This window comes from Cyanistes caeruleus, chromosome 6 (genome assembly GCF_971803275.1).
Source record: "Cyanistes caeruleus chromosome 6, bCyaCae1.hap1.1, whole genome shotgun sequence".
Lineage (NCBI taxonomy): Eukaryota > Metazoa > Chordata > Aves > Passeriformes > Paridae > Cyanistes > Cyanistes caeruleus.
Window position 1 is genome coordinate 20,402,180 of NC_141706.1, and position 14,752 is coordinate 20,416,931.

At 39.4% G+C, this 14,752-nt stretch overlaps 1 protein-coding gene across 15 annotated transcripts in view; it reads right to left on the bottom strand.

The window, feature by feature from the left end:
* Nucleotides 1-14,752, bottom strand: part of SERGEF (secretion regulating guanine nucleotide exchange factor) — a 142,194-nt gene that overhangs the window by 92,288 nt on the left and 35,154 nt on the right. The gene's annotated exons all lie outside the window — the stretch shown is intronic.

The following is a 14,752-nucleotide window of genomic DNA, read 5'->3' on the forward strand; positions in this document are numbered from 1 at the left end:
GTCCCCCAGACCCTGGGGCTGTCAGGAGCCTCCTAGAAGAAGTGGTGGCACCATGAGTCCCATCCCCTGCAGTCACACCCTGGGCTATTGGGCTGTTCTAAACTGCTCCAGCTCTCTCAAGCAATTCCAAGGGGACTGCAGCACAGCTGAGGACACCACCCAGACAGTTCAGCTACAGATCTGAGCAGTATGCACTACTTTCAAACTTCAGAGGACAGGTGATAGTATCTTTAGAAGAACATTGCTCACTTAAATAAGGGGCTTTTGTAGGTTGCCGAGTCATTCTCTCTTTTAGGAAGTGAGAACTGGCAGTGAGACAGGAAACCTGAAACACACCTTAAACCCCAATTTTCCCTCTTCTAGGGACAGCAGAGCACTCAAATATTACTTGCATAACCAGTACCACTTGACAAGTGATGTAACCACAAGCCACAAAGCTACTTGATATCCACACTAGTTTTTCAAAGCGAAAGCTGCCTCTTCAGATACGGCTTTTTAGCTCACCCAGTGGATGTTTAAAACTTTTCAGGAAGAACTTGATGCTCTGCTTTCAAGATGACTCCCAGACTTACATCATACTTCTGATTTCAAACCTGCAGTGCTATAAACCCACCTTCTTCCAACAGAACAAGTTTGCTGCCCTCCAAGAACACTCATGGCACATTCGTGCAGCACCAACAGAGCCGTCCCTGATCAGAGGTGTCAGAACTCTGATTTTGGTGGTAAAATTACCAAGAAGTGAACATGCCTTTTTCTGAGAGATCCATTTCAGCTTCAATTCTCAGTTTCTGACTGAGGAAAGTGTGGTGAAACATTATCTAATTTTATTATCTTATCACCAATATACAAAGGAGAGCAGGACTCACTGATAATCAAACCATGAGAGTAAAAGTTTGCTATCCACTACCCCCTGATTAAAAAAAGACTAAAACTTAACTTCAACAATAAAACTCAGCAAGAAAAGTTCTTCATGTTTCTAACCCTCTGGATAAGTTTGGGGTTTTCCTTTACAGCCTAATAAATCTACCACTGGAAAGCTCTTCCTTTTCCCTGCTTGTGACTCTTTTTCTGGAACAGCAGCAACAAAAATGCCTACACCCTTGTGTCCAGATCATTTTCAGCAGAATTTTTTGCATAGAATTAAACAAGCCAACTTGCAGGCGTGAAAGCATGCTGCCAGAGAGGCTCACAGCCACAGAATGCTCCTACAGAGCTGCAGTACCACTGTTACAACATGAGCAAAATAAACTCTGACAAGCAAGCATTTAGGGGGACCAGATACTAAAGAACTCCTTCTTCCCCTTCAATGCCTGCACTTATCAAGCAGTAGGTTCAAAGCAGGGTTGGGGGGGTAAGAAAATACAGGTCTGTTTCCTTCAGGTCTGTTTGTTCCCTTCTGTGACTAAAAGAATGAAAAAAATGCAGTACTGCTGTCAAAATTTTCCAGCTCTATTTTGGCACATCATCTCTCAAAACCAGCCTGATCTAAAAATTTCAAGTATGTTTAACTCAAGAGCCCTTGACAACATCTAATGCACAGGCTATTTATCATAAATTGAGGTGCTTATTTTTGGACTTCACCTTGAAACAGCAAAGAATGTCTTTTTTGTCAGCACCAGAAAAAATTATAAATTGTACCAAATGTATCAATATTGTGTATTTCAATGGTATTCTACAGATACAGCAGAGATATCCACAACTCTGCAAAATTCATTCAGCATTACAGATGTGCGTACTTTGAACTCAATGCGAAATCGGACCATGTTGGGAACCACTATGACTTGGCCTCTCTGCATGAACAGTGACTGGATTTAGCAATTTTAAGTAACTAGTGTGATTTCTAATGTACTTTAACATGTGGGGAAAAAAAGGTAACTTTTTTTTGAATGTTTCTTCTTTGCCCATTTCACAATTCTGACACACACACACAATGATACCACTAACTGCAATAACCCCCTGGAGCTTCACGACTACAGAGAATTTTGAAAAATCTGCAAACCTGCAAGAAACATCCTTTGTAGTGCTAAGTTTTATGTATGAAAAGACAGAAATTTCACACTTTGTCATTTGCCCCAGATGTTGCTGTTACACAGAAATTCACATTAATAGGTATCACAGGGGATTCATATCATAGGTTCAATGACAAGCTGCATTCAGAACAGCCTTTCTACAGTCTTGCCTTTTAATCATCTCAAACTTTTTCAAGTACTTTAAACAGTCTCAGTCCACCATGGTATTCCTTTCAATGCCTTCAACTAAATTAATAAGGCACCTTTCCAGCTACATGTATGGGATGCATCACTTCAGTGCTGTTCAGATTTCTGACTTCAGAGCATGCAACACCAGCAGCCACCATCTCTGCCAACAGCACTGAAGGAAACAACAAATTGGACTGTCCATACGTGGAAGTGGTGCTGACCCTGCTATGACACTCCAGGAAAGCAGTTTTCCAATCAAACCCACAGAGTGGTATCTTCACTAGCAGTGAGACACCCACCATGACACTTTGCCAACTGCTCTGTACACACAGACCCTTCTTCTCCCCAGCAGACAAATTTGCAGAAGGTACCCAAGCAACCCCACAAAAAACTAGCAGGTGCTCTTCCACTCCTTATTCTCCTCTTCATGGGGCAACTACTAGGAAGTAAATATCAGCTATTCACCATTAATTAAGCCTTGAAAAACCAAGGAAGCTTGCAGGACTAGTGCTTTAGGTGATTTGCAAATATACAGCTCTTCAAACCCCAGTGATTTCACCAGGCCAAAACCAGACTCACAAGTAACATGGCTTGTAAGAACAGCAGCTTTGCTGCTCTTGCGAAGAATTGAAAAGGTGCCTTGTAGCTGTCTTGCAGATCTTGGACTATGTGCTGTTTTTCCACAAAATTGATTGTGAGGCCTTGAATTCAAACCCAAAGTAGAAAGTCTAGGCATATGTAGAAAATAAACAAACAGAAAACAAAAGCCTTATTTCTAGCACAGTTATTTGTGGATAAAGCTGACTTAACATGTCAAGAGTAATTGAGGTGAAAAAGTTAGCTTTGTGCTTAAAGGTTCACATACTGCTGTGAGAAAGAAGAAAAATAAAGGGAACTTCTTCAGACAAGCAAAGATCTTTAAAGAGAACTGCAGACACCATACATGATTCTAGATGACTTATACTGCAACTCAGAAGAAACACTCAAATAAAAAAGATTCTCATGTATCAGGACAGACTTTTTCAAGAAACATTTTAATGATGACAAAGTCACATCTGTGTCACCTCTAAACTCCTGTCTCATTTTCTGTTTACCCTTGCAGAAGAACACAACATTGCAGACATCAGGTTTTTTAATTTTCCAAAGAGCAGAGCCTGTTTTTAGTGAACTAATTTCAATAGCCTATCTGTCACACAGCCTGTGCATCTATTGCTACTCAAAAGAAAACAGAGGACAGTGAGAAGGACACAGAATTAGACTTTGCCTTATAAATTTAGAGCAAAACTGTCAGCATAAATCAATTCAACTTAATTTTATATGACCAAAGAGCAATTTATGCTACAAGACGGCACATAACTAAAGAAACTGCAGAAAAAATCCTGAAAACCAAAATTATCATTTTAAGCCTCCAGATCAAGGGCTCTGATTTTCAGTGCACAGATAGTTTAACCGCAGAATAGCTCAACTCATTTTCTACTTTGCAAACTTTGGAGTACAAGGGAAATAAGAACAAAGAGGAGAGGACAGCTAATTTTAGTGTTTCTGGGCTAAAACAAAATAACAACAAAGAACTACTGAACCATGAAGCAGTGTTTCCAAGCTGCTATTTCAGTTACAGTCTTTCTTTTCCCTAGCCAGTGGTGGAAAGAAGATGCCAGCTTCTACCCTATCAGAGTAATACAAGCATCTTATTTTATGCAGAGGGGCACATTGAGAGCTCTGAACTGCTTGCATAATGCTTCTATACGTTTTACTGCACCCAAAATGTGTATTACAGCTGACAGGAAAAAAAACAGGATGATTTCTTCAATTTCCTTCTCTCTCACTGGTTGCCCCTAGTAAGACACATCGCTCCTGGAAACTGAACTTGAGTCTTGCCTATTACATTTTAACAACTACCTTGAAAACTCATCCCTCTGACAGCTTGTTATTACAGCACTGGACTGAAGTTTCATAATTCTCAGTCTCGAGCATATGTGGAAACAGTTTTGAGGACAAAACCAAGACCTTAGGATCACAGGATTACCCAGGGTCGAAGCGACCTCCAGAGGTTCAGTCCAACCTCCTGCTCCCAAGCAAATCAGCCATGAGATCTTTTCCATTCCGGAAGGCTCACATGGTACAACCTCCCCAGGCAGCCTGTTCCTCTGCTTGATTGTCCTCATGGTGGAAAAGGTTTTCCTTACATTAAGTCCAAACCTCGTGTTTCTATTTGTGTCTTTTGTTTCTCCAAGTTCATTTTCTCCACGAACCTCCTTATAGGTACTGGCAGGCTGCAACTCTGTACCCTTGAAACTTTCTCTTCTCCCTGCTGAACAAACCTAGCAAGATTTTCTTCATGAGATTTTCATCTATCAGTTTCAGTTAAGAGCAATCAAGGTACCAAGACAGTTACCTTCTCAAAACAACCCCCAGACTTTCAGGTCTTAAAATAAATAGGTGATCTCCAAAGAAACTGCAACAATCTCAAAGAAGCGGACTTTTGAACTTTAATTTTTCTAATGAAAGTTCCCTTTTCTGCAAGTATTTACTCAGAACTGTCCATCTTACATTTTCAGCATCATCAATACTACTCTGGGGCTAAACAAGTCTCCTACAATTTAAGGATGAATGGATTGGTTTTATTTTTTTCAAAATAAAACAAACTGAGAACAGAGGGTGAGCACTGAAATTTCTCTCCTGAGTAGCAAATTGCTGCAATAAATTTGGACAACCAAAGAGAAAGCTAGAACAGAAAATGCTATGCTGCCTTCATACACAGTAGCACTAAAATATACTGGGTTAGGTTCATAATATTGCTGTTATAATTCGCTCTCCTCTAAGGATCTATTACTCTGCAAACCTTCACAAGAATAAATTATGCTTTCCAAGCATTAAAAACACATTAACATGACATAGGGCATGGAAATTCAAACTTGAAATACTTACTGAATCCAATAGATCATAAACCAGATCAGTGTTAGAAAAAAAGAAGAGGGTTAAATTAACTAAAATAAAGCGCTCTGAAATAATTAAGCTATTTTTCAGCCACTGTAATAACATATATTCCAATGGCTTAGATATCAGTGAAAGAGTCATTTAGACACAATTTCACTTTTAGTCATTTACTGGAACTCATAACCCTCTGGCCCAATTCCAGAAGATTTCTCAAATCCAATATTAAAGAAATTCCAAGTCAGCCTGAGCATAATATACCATGTCACATGAACTTTAAGCAGCCATGAGACACACACAGCAATACAGCAGCACATTTTAAAACTGTCTTCATTTTTCAGTGCTCTTAAATTACTTTAAAGAAAAAAAGAGACTTGACAACAAACATTAACTTCTCTTACTATTTCACTGACCGTGTTATTAGCCAATTAATTCACTTGTCCCCCATAAGAGACAAAGTCATTATGCTTATTCTTGCTCATAAATAAATGTTTAATTTCTTAAAAACATTTGCATGGTGCTAAAATCTGTCACACTTAATCATTTCCAGCTTTACCTTACTTCTCAAATCAATAGGCCTAAGTAAGCATTCTCTGTATAGCTACATGTAAAACTGAATGTTTGTCAAATGACAACTATAATATTGTTATCGAAAAACATTTTAGAAACACAGTTGAAGTTACGAAAGTACTGTAAAGCTAAATTAAAAACATGAGATTTTTTTAATATAGATAACATGAGGCTGCAATCTTGCTGTTTCACTTTGGCATTAGAACCTGAAATTTCATGTTTTCTGGATGTTTTGAAAACAAGCTTTCAATAATCATCACAATTACCACAAGCCTTTCAAGGAAAAGTTGCCTTAACACCATACTCAGCTTCTCACAGACAATCAGTCATCACTACCTTTAATGAATCTCAGGTATACACTTTTATACCATTAGCTTTTATGACAGCCACCAGAAAATGAGTAATCTTTACTTACACATAAGTAAATCTTACATGCTTTATAACATGGTGGGCAATTCCTCTGGATACTGCAGAGCTCCACAGACCTGAGTGCACCTCTCTGTATCAACACTGGACTTGACCCAGGAACTCTTGCTGCATTTCGGGTCTCCTGTCAAGAGTACTGCATGAGTGCTGTCTGCAGAAGAGTGTCAATGGGTTCTATACAAGGGATTTACTATGAAGAGTTATACTGCACAATAGGAATGCTTGCTGGCCTTTACCTCATGCCTTTCATTCTCCTCTGTCCATCAGAAACCATATTTAACCATGTGGGTTTTACCCCTCTTCCTTTTGCAGCTGTTTTCGTAGGATAAGCTCTGAACTTTGCTGCTGTTCTGAGCCAGCTCACCTGTAAATACTGTTTGAGAACCCTGCCCACTGGGACATGACTCAGTGCAGAAGACAGGTACACAATGCTTTCTGATTTTAGCATGGCAATGAGACAAGAGCAGCAGTACAAACAGTACTTTGCAGCCTCTAGATGGGAAGATGCAGTTGGGCTTACGCATACTCAGGTGACAAAATAATTTTGTAGTCGTGTAAATCCACTGGTGCATTTATTCTGCTCCCTCAGGATCAGGAAGTTTGCCTTGTTATGACTGGCAATGTGCTGGTCTTCAAATCTTCACACATCTCCATCCAGTAATGGCAGGTCTGAAGTGTCTTACAAAGACAGAAAGAGAGGAGGGGAACATTTGGGGTAGCACTGTTTATGCTTTGAGAAAGAGGTGGAGAATGTAATTATTCACCACGAAGTCTTATTAATTTCAGCAACTCTGGTAGCAGAATCTGCCAGGGGAGAATGGGGGAAATGTGCTGCTACATAGCCAGAGAAAGAAAAAGACTACTTAAGGATCAGGCACGTCAGCTCTAAAACTCCCCTGAAAAGTTTGACATTGATCCAGGGGAAATAAAAGTTCTATCGCATCTCACCTCAAGGTACTGCTGTTAGCTGAAAAAAAGGATGAGTAAGAAGCCATAACTTCAGGCTTCTATAGTATGGAAGTGTCTTCTTATCAAAAGCAGGAGAATGTATAGTATATAGTGTCCTGGAGACAGTGACTGGCAGGTCTGAATGCTATCCTCCTGTATGTCCATACTCACTATAGATCCTGCAGAGCTTTCAAATGCCAGGGACAACAGCTTATAGGCACATAAACTTTGGAGAAAGCCTTTTCTCAAAGAAATAATGCACTGAAGTATCCAAAAGTTTATGGCCAAACAGATGTTTTCAAAAGAGGTAACAAAGCTGTCTCTGCAGACCATCCCTCCCAGGTGCAGGTCCAGCACTATGACAAATGTGAGCAGTGTGACAGGCTTGTTTAGGTGTGCAGCTCTGCCTGCCCAGCAGGCACACCAGATGGCTCTCAGTAGGTCTACACAACAACAACTCTCTTGGGCAAGAGAGCAAGGGAAAAAAAACAGAGGAAAAAGCACAGCAGCAAAATACCTCATGAGGAAGCTCCAGCTAAGGCCTGTGTAATGACTATGGTCCTGCATGAGCAATCTTTGTCAAACAAATTATGAGTGAAAGCAAATAACCTGAAGTGCTGGGAGGCGCAGCTTGGACAAATATAAAAACCATAGCTTTTCTAATACCAGTTCTCCAAAATGGAAGTAATTCCTCTTCAATTATATCTAGGTATATGTAAATTACATGTAACAACACAAACACTTCTTACATCTCTGACTTACCATGAACTGAATTAAAAATTACTAAGTGAATGACATTAAAATGGCCTCATTGAGGAACTAAACTGGAATTCAGAGAGTCACTTTTGCCAGCTCAAACATAAAACTAACTTAGCATCATCGTTCCAAGTATTTTAATGTTTTTGATTCTTCTTCCCACTGAGTATCAGCCAATAGACAGCACTGAATAAGAGTTAGATGGAATCCAAATATGAGTATTATTTGGCATGTTAGAAATTTCTCTTAATAAATGCACAAGCATGCCACAAAAGTGCATCACAATCATATTTATCTAATATGAATAAAAGTTTTTTTTACTTTGCTCCTGATTCCTTAAACTATCAAAATCAAGTGCTTATCTCCATCATTACCAAGGAAGAGATGTTTCTCTTGCAAACACACGACTCAAAAGAGAAAGCACATGCAGTCTCACTGAATGGAAGAGATGTTTTTGAAGCATGCTACCTGTTGCCAAAAAGATAATAAACAGGAGTATAATTTGAAATCCCGGTAGGAGCACAGGTTATGTAACAGAAGTTGCCAGTAAGTAAAGCAAAGGAGGGAAAATACAGGCAAAAAAAAAAAGGCTGAAAGAGCAACCTGGAATGTATACTTAATTTCAGCAGAGGTACATCAGTAGTCCCTCACATACTTAGCATTACTAAATTTTAAGTCCTCTGATAAAATGACTTTATTAGAATTCTCTCTGGCATGGCATGCTGAGAATGAATACAACGTAAGTGAATAAATAGTCCTTTCTCACTGGCTTTCTGCCAATCTGACTGCAAAACAGAGGCCTCACACACAAAACCAGCCATCCTTGAAGACCCTGAATACCAGCAGTGCACTCCTGACTCATTTGGCCACAAGACATTGTAAATGCTTCCATGCACCATGCAGAAAAGCAACACAGGACAATACTCTGTCCCCATTTGTTAAAGAGATGGGGATGGGGTACATTATCTCAAACATGAAAGACTTTAACACCACATCAAATCCTATTTCATATTTCTGAACAGCTTGACAGCTAAGTTAAAACATGTATCTTAAGATTATTAAACACAATCACTGTAATTCACAAATACTATCTTAATCTTTCTAAGTAAAAAGACACAAGCATTTTGCTTCTCACGCTCCTCTAAGCAGTCTGCATTTCAGACTTGCTGTGGCAAGGAAAACCAGAGACAGCAAATTAATCCTGTATGACTTAACACAAACAGATGAACCAAGAGAGAGCCTTCTATTACTCTGTTCCAAGTACTTTCTCATTTTCACAAATTGCGAATCTCAACATTATGTTTTGTTTAGGAGATTTATGTCTAACATATAAGCTGAACAAAAATATTTCTGAGAAAGTTATACAACTGACCATGTAAATGCATTTCTACAAGTCTCTACATTTTTCTTAGCCCCAATTCTGTGTAACAGAGGTCCCAGATAAAAATACAGAGTAGAATTCACAGTGTCAGAGAAAAAGTTGTAGGAATATGCAGTAAAACTTGAAAAGTGACTGTCATCACAGATTTCCATTAGCCCATTTGTTTAAGGTTACTTGGTAGAGTAACCATGAAATATTTTGTATTCTTTTAAAACAGAATTAGGAATCAAAGCACAACAGGTGCCATGAAACAGCAAAAAGAAGATGGTGAATTTTTGGTTTCTGAAGACTGACAACATCCCCTCCCACCACAACCTGTGACTTGCATTCTCAGTGAAAACATTAGATTCACTGTGAAGCGAAAAAATCAATCTGTGTGTTCTAAAGAACCTGGCATGCACTTTCAAAGTAATCCTTTCAGACATGGAAAATTCAAATTTTCAAAAGACAAGCTGACACCTACTAGCTCATGATAAGATCACTGGTAATAAAACTTGGGCTCTCAAATACCTTTATTTCCAGCACTGATAAGAATTGTTTTAATAAATGTTTTCCTTGCCCAACAATCCACTCAAGAAGATGAAACAAAGGGTAGGATCAATAGAGGCTTCAGACTTGAATCAGCTCCTCATACATGTACTCAAGGCAGAGCAGTGAAGGTGAAAAGATTGTCTTTTGCCAGCTGCTCTAAATGTAAGATGTTGAGACAGAGATTTCCCTCACAAATCCACAGCAGAGTCCCCTATAGATACACCTGTATGCTGAATTGAGCAAGGTGGTCAAAAAGCAACCAATGATACAGTGAGAACTTTGACCAAGCTGCAAGCAGCCAACGTGGGAAGTTACTGCAGTGCTTTCCAGACTTCAATACAGGAAACATTTCTATCACTTCTACCTTTGAGTGCAGCCCCACAGCACCTTCCCCAGTGATGACTGTAATGCTAAACTGCAAAGTGGACTGGACTTTTACAGAGATGATTTAATGTATGACAACCACAGATGAAGAATCAAGGTAACACCTCTGTTCTCCAGCAAACACATTAATTTCACTTCTGTTTCTCACCCACTGTGTTTTCAAGGTGTTCTGAAAGCAACTACAGGGTATTGCTGATGTGCTGAACTCACCACCACAGCTACAGCAGCTGAGCCCAAAGTATTATATTCCCCCCAAGAGACAGCTAATGGCAGGATTTGCAGGCTGCTATCACACCACAAACACTGCTTGATCTCAGCAGGTTTGTCTGCAGCCAAGTGAAAAACTTCTGCTTGCATGGTACCACAGCACCCTCAATGATCCAATCCACTGGGAAGAGTTCAAAGCCAAATGGGAAGATTTCAGTGACACAAACAGGAGAAGAGCCATCTCCCTAGATGGTTTTCATGGTAAGGAAGAAATACATTTAAACCAAGAATTTGAAATACCCACAATAATTATAAACCTTGTAATGTTTTCTATCTCACTTCCTGTCATTTTCTGGCAAAATTTTGAAAAATATCTTGTAACTGTGCTCCCAAAAGTCACAAAGTTGGATTTTTTTTAAGAATCATAAGCCAATTGTTGCCTAAATGTAATAGATATAGAGCTGTTTACCATAAAAGCAGGTGCTTCTTTCTCATTGCAACTTCATTACCAAAGCAAGTAATAGATCTTAAAAAAAAACAGGATGCCTTTATCTTTTCTTTGTAGTGGTTAAATCCTAAAAAAGGAGCAGTAGCAGATCAAAAAGAAAAAGAAAATCAATTCACTGTTTTCTATTTCTGGAATTTACTTTTGTGTGTTTAAATCATAAACCCTTTTCCAAAAGTATCAAAGAAAAAAGATTTTCCTTCATCCACACATTAAAAAGAAAAAACCACACCACAAAACCAAGAGAAATCAAAATAGAGGGCCAAACAGAGGAGATATGAGCAGGGAATAAGATCCAAGAAACAAAAATCATATCCTATGCTTGCATCAGAACACAAAACACCACAAAGTACAACATCATGGCATATAGAAAAGCAGTAAAGGAATTGCATAGTTATAAACACCAGCAATGTATCTTGTCATAACACTTAATCAAATGTCAGACACAGTAATATCATTGTCTGATCTGTTAGACATTGTTAAATGGCTTTCATTCCTTCCCCTCAGTATTCTCTTGTGAGGTCCAGCAGCACCTAGTTTTTATTATTTTTTATTTTTTTTAATTTTTCTTTCTATAGAAATAAACCATGGTCTGAGATTTCCAAGGCTTTAAAAGGCTTCACACTTTTGAAATCAACTAAGAGTGGACACTGCAGGAAAACCTTGACAACTTCAAAAAAAATTAAGCTGGACAAAAGGGATTTCCACTGAAGCAATTACCAGTAGGAAATCTGGCTATTTAATACTTGTTAATTTAACACTTAAGAGAACAACATTATGCCAAACAATGTTCTGGAAAAACAAACACATCCTAAAAACTCCTTACGGCATCCTGATGCACTTGACACTAAGGAAGGGATTGTTTACATTAGTTTTACACTTGGGAGGGGAAGGAGAAATGGGAACTAAAGTGGCAAACTGTAGGAGGAGGTATTTTCAAAATCCTATTTCCAAAGTATGAACTATCAGGATTTTTCTGAGAACGAAATTTTTAAAAAAATTATTTTTAAAGGTTTTTATTTACCTTCTCTATGTCAAAAAAAAAACAAAAAACAAAGAACTGCAAGGCATAGTTTTTTAAAACCTTTGCTGGCATCTGATTACATGCAAAATCCACTGAATTTATGGAGACCTCAGCAATCAACTGCCAGGAGACCAAGAAAAAACCCTTAGGCAGGTTTTAAAACAGGAGACAGTTTAGCATTTTTGTCCTCACAGGACCAGATGAATCACATTTAGTTTTTCTTCCCCTTCTCCCTCCTTCTTCCACAAAAAAATTCTGTTGGTTGAATGTTGGGGCAAAGGCACAGACTGCTTTAGACCATTTGAAAAACAGAGTCCAAAAGTAGCTTCTGCCTTTGACAAATTCAGTTTAAATCAGAGAAAACCAGCCAACAGGCAAGGGAGATGAGCCACCAGGTGGAAGGACAAACCAGACCCTGTCACCAAGCAGGCTGGCTAACCAGTCCAGCAGTCTTGGAAAGCTACTGTGTGCCATGGTATTGAGAAACCTCGGCTCAGACTGTTCAGCCGAGTCTTCATAGAAGTATGGCGAACGCCACTTATATCTATCTTTAGCGCACTTCCATAGGGTCTGACAGGGTCCACGGGCTTAGCAAGCCACCACTGGTCAATACATACTGTTTTACATTCTTTCCCCAGTACACAAGGCTACTGCCTCTCTCTATTCTCACTGCTCCAGGAGAGCCCCAAGGACACTGCCCCTAACATTGTCACCCGGATTTAAAGGCTGGCTTGGGCAGACAGGCTTTTATTAAAATCTCATGCTTTTACTCTATTAAAATGGTCCTCTACACCATGGCATCACAACAGAAACACAAACCTCTCTTTGCTGAATTTTCCATTAAACAATAGCTTTATAATAACTTATAACCTAAGCACAGAGGCCAGAAGGACTGGCAAGGCCCAGAGTTTGAGTGACTCATTGGTAAGTGAAAGCTGGACATGTCAAACAAATACAAACAAATACCATCACTGTGTAAAAGTACAAGCACAACCCAAGTTCAAACCAAATTAAAAAAAAAACTAAATTAAAAGCAGGGAGAAGCAGTCTGTGTGCCAGCACTGCCTTGGTGAGTTTATGGTCCCACAATGACAAATGGGTTTGAAAGGACCAATGTTACAACACAATAGAGTTGGCATCACTAAGCTTTCTCCCATCTCATTCACCTGCAGTAACCTACCCAGTAATGCAGTATATCCTCTACCTAGAGAATGCATACTACCTATTAAAGAGTAACTTTTCAGCAGCAACATTCTTCTTAAGGAGACAGAAAAACAATGAACAACTAACAAAGTCGCTTCCACTAATACAAAAAATTAAACCATTAAAAAGACTGTTCGATCAAATTCCTGTGAGGGTAACTTAAATTATGTATTCCTCCTTGACTATTTTTCCATAAGATTCCAGTCTTACAGAACCCGCCAATAAAATTCATCAACACAACTGAAATACAAAAGACAAGCAGCATTTACACCAGAAGTTTCTTGACCTAAAGTTCTGGGGTCAGCCAGGTAAAAAGCAATTACTCTAACCTCAAATCGTCATCGTTTTGGCATTATTTTCCCATCCATAAAAGGAGGTATGGATGAGATTTCTTTGCAGAGAACGCTGCAAATTGATAGCTTTGTTCCAGTTCACTACAGATTCTTATTGATTTTCTCTCGTTTTAGCCTGCATTGATTTGTTAATCCCTTCTCTGTAACAGTCCTAATGACAAATTGAGAATGAAAAACTGCATGCTTTAGGGCCTTTTCCACCAACCTCTAGCTTCGAACCATATTTTCACTTGCACTTGGAACATGTCCATGCACTTACCCTAGGTTAGATCTGATTCACCTTAAACTAGGTTGGATGCATTTTATACCGAAACCTTTCTGTTCAGGCTTCTCATGGATGAACAAGACAACCAAAATCACATCAGTGAGGCAGAACTGGAGTTCTGTCACCTTCCAAGGTTGCTGCTCACAGAGACTGTCCTAAAACAAAGTACATTTTTATGTAATTTTGCAGAACTGCCCATGGTTGATTAGCAGGCATTAACGTATCATGCACCTGAAGGGCATTACTGAGCATTTATGGCATTGGTTGGTGCAAAGAAATCCTTCCAAGGATCAGGATCACAGGCTGTCTCTAAGCTCAGACCTGCAGTCATGGTGCACTGTTACTAGTACAATCCATGCAGAAGGATGGGACCCAGCCAGTATTTTTAATTTAAGGAATACAGTATGAGCATAAGGAGATCAGAGAGTTAAAACAAAGCAACTTAGATTAGTAATTCTGCTACTAATAAGCTCATTAAATAGAGCTGCCCATTTGGTGCCAGTGTTGGGTTGTCACTACCAACAGCTGATGCCTGTCTGCACAAGCCATGGCTACTGCTGCATGTAGTTTTAGTCTCTTTTCATTTCCTGATACTTTCGGAGATCTCCAAGAGAGGTACTCATTTGGAATTCTAACTGCAACACACCACCAAATTGAAAATTAATTTATGACTTACGAAGATCAAGGCTTGCCCAGAGACATATTTGTAACATCTCGCTCATCACATGCTGGGTGGGTCTCCACCTCCTGACTTTGTGCCATGTCAGTCCTCTCCTACACCACCCCATCTGTCAAGAAATCGACCTTTCCTGGTCTCTCATACAGACTGCAGAGCAGCCTGGCCCTGGCTGCCACCTCACTGCTGCAGTACAACCCCAGCAGACCAATTTTGGTCATTTTAAACCAATCCTTATCTGCAAAAGTGGTACTTGGAAAGCCTCTAGTTTGTACCCACACAGCATGTGCTCCCTGGCACGCAAAGGCAGCGCAGGAGTTCTCCTTTGCCATTCCCTTGGTGTGACTTTGGTTTCCCATCTCCCTCTATGCCAGCTGCAGGGAAATTGGTA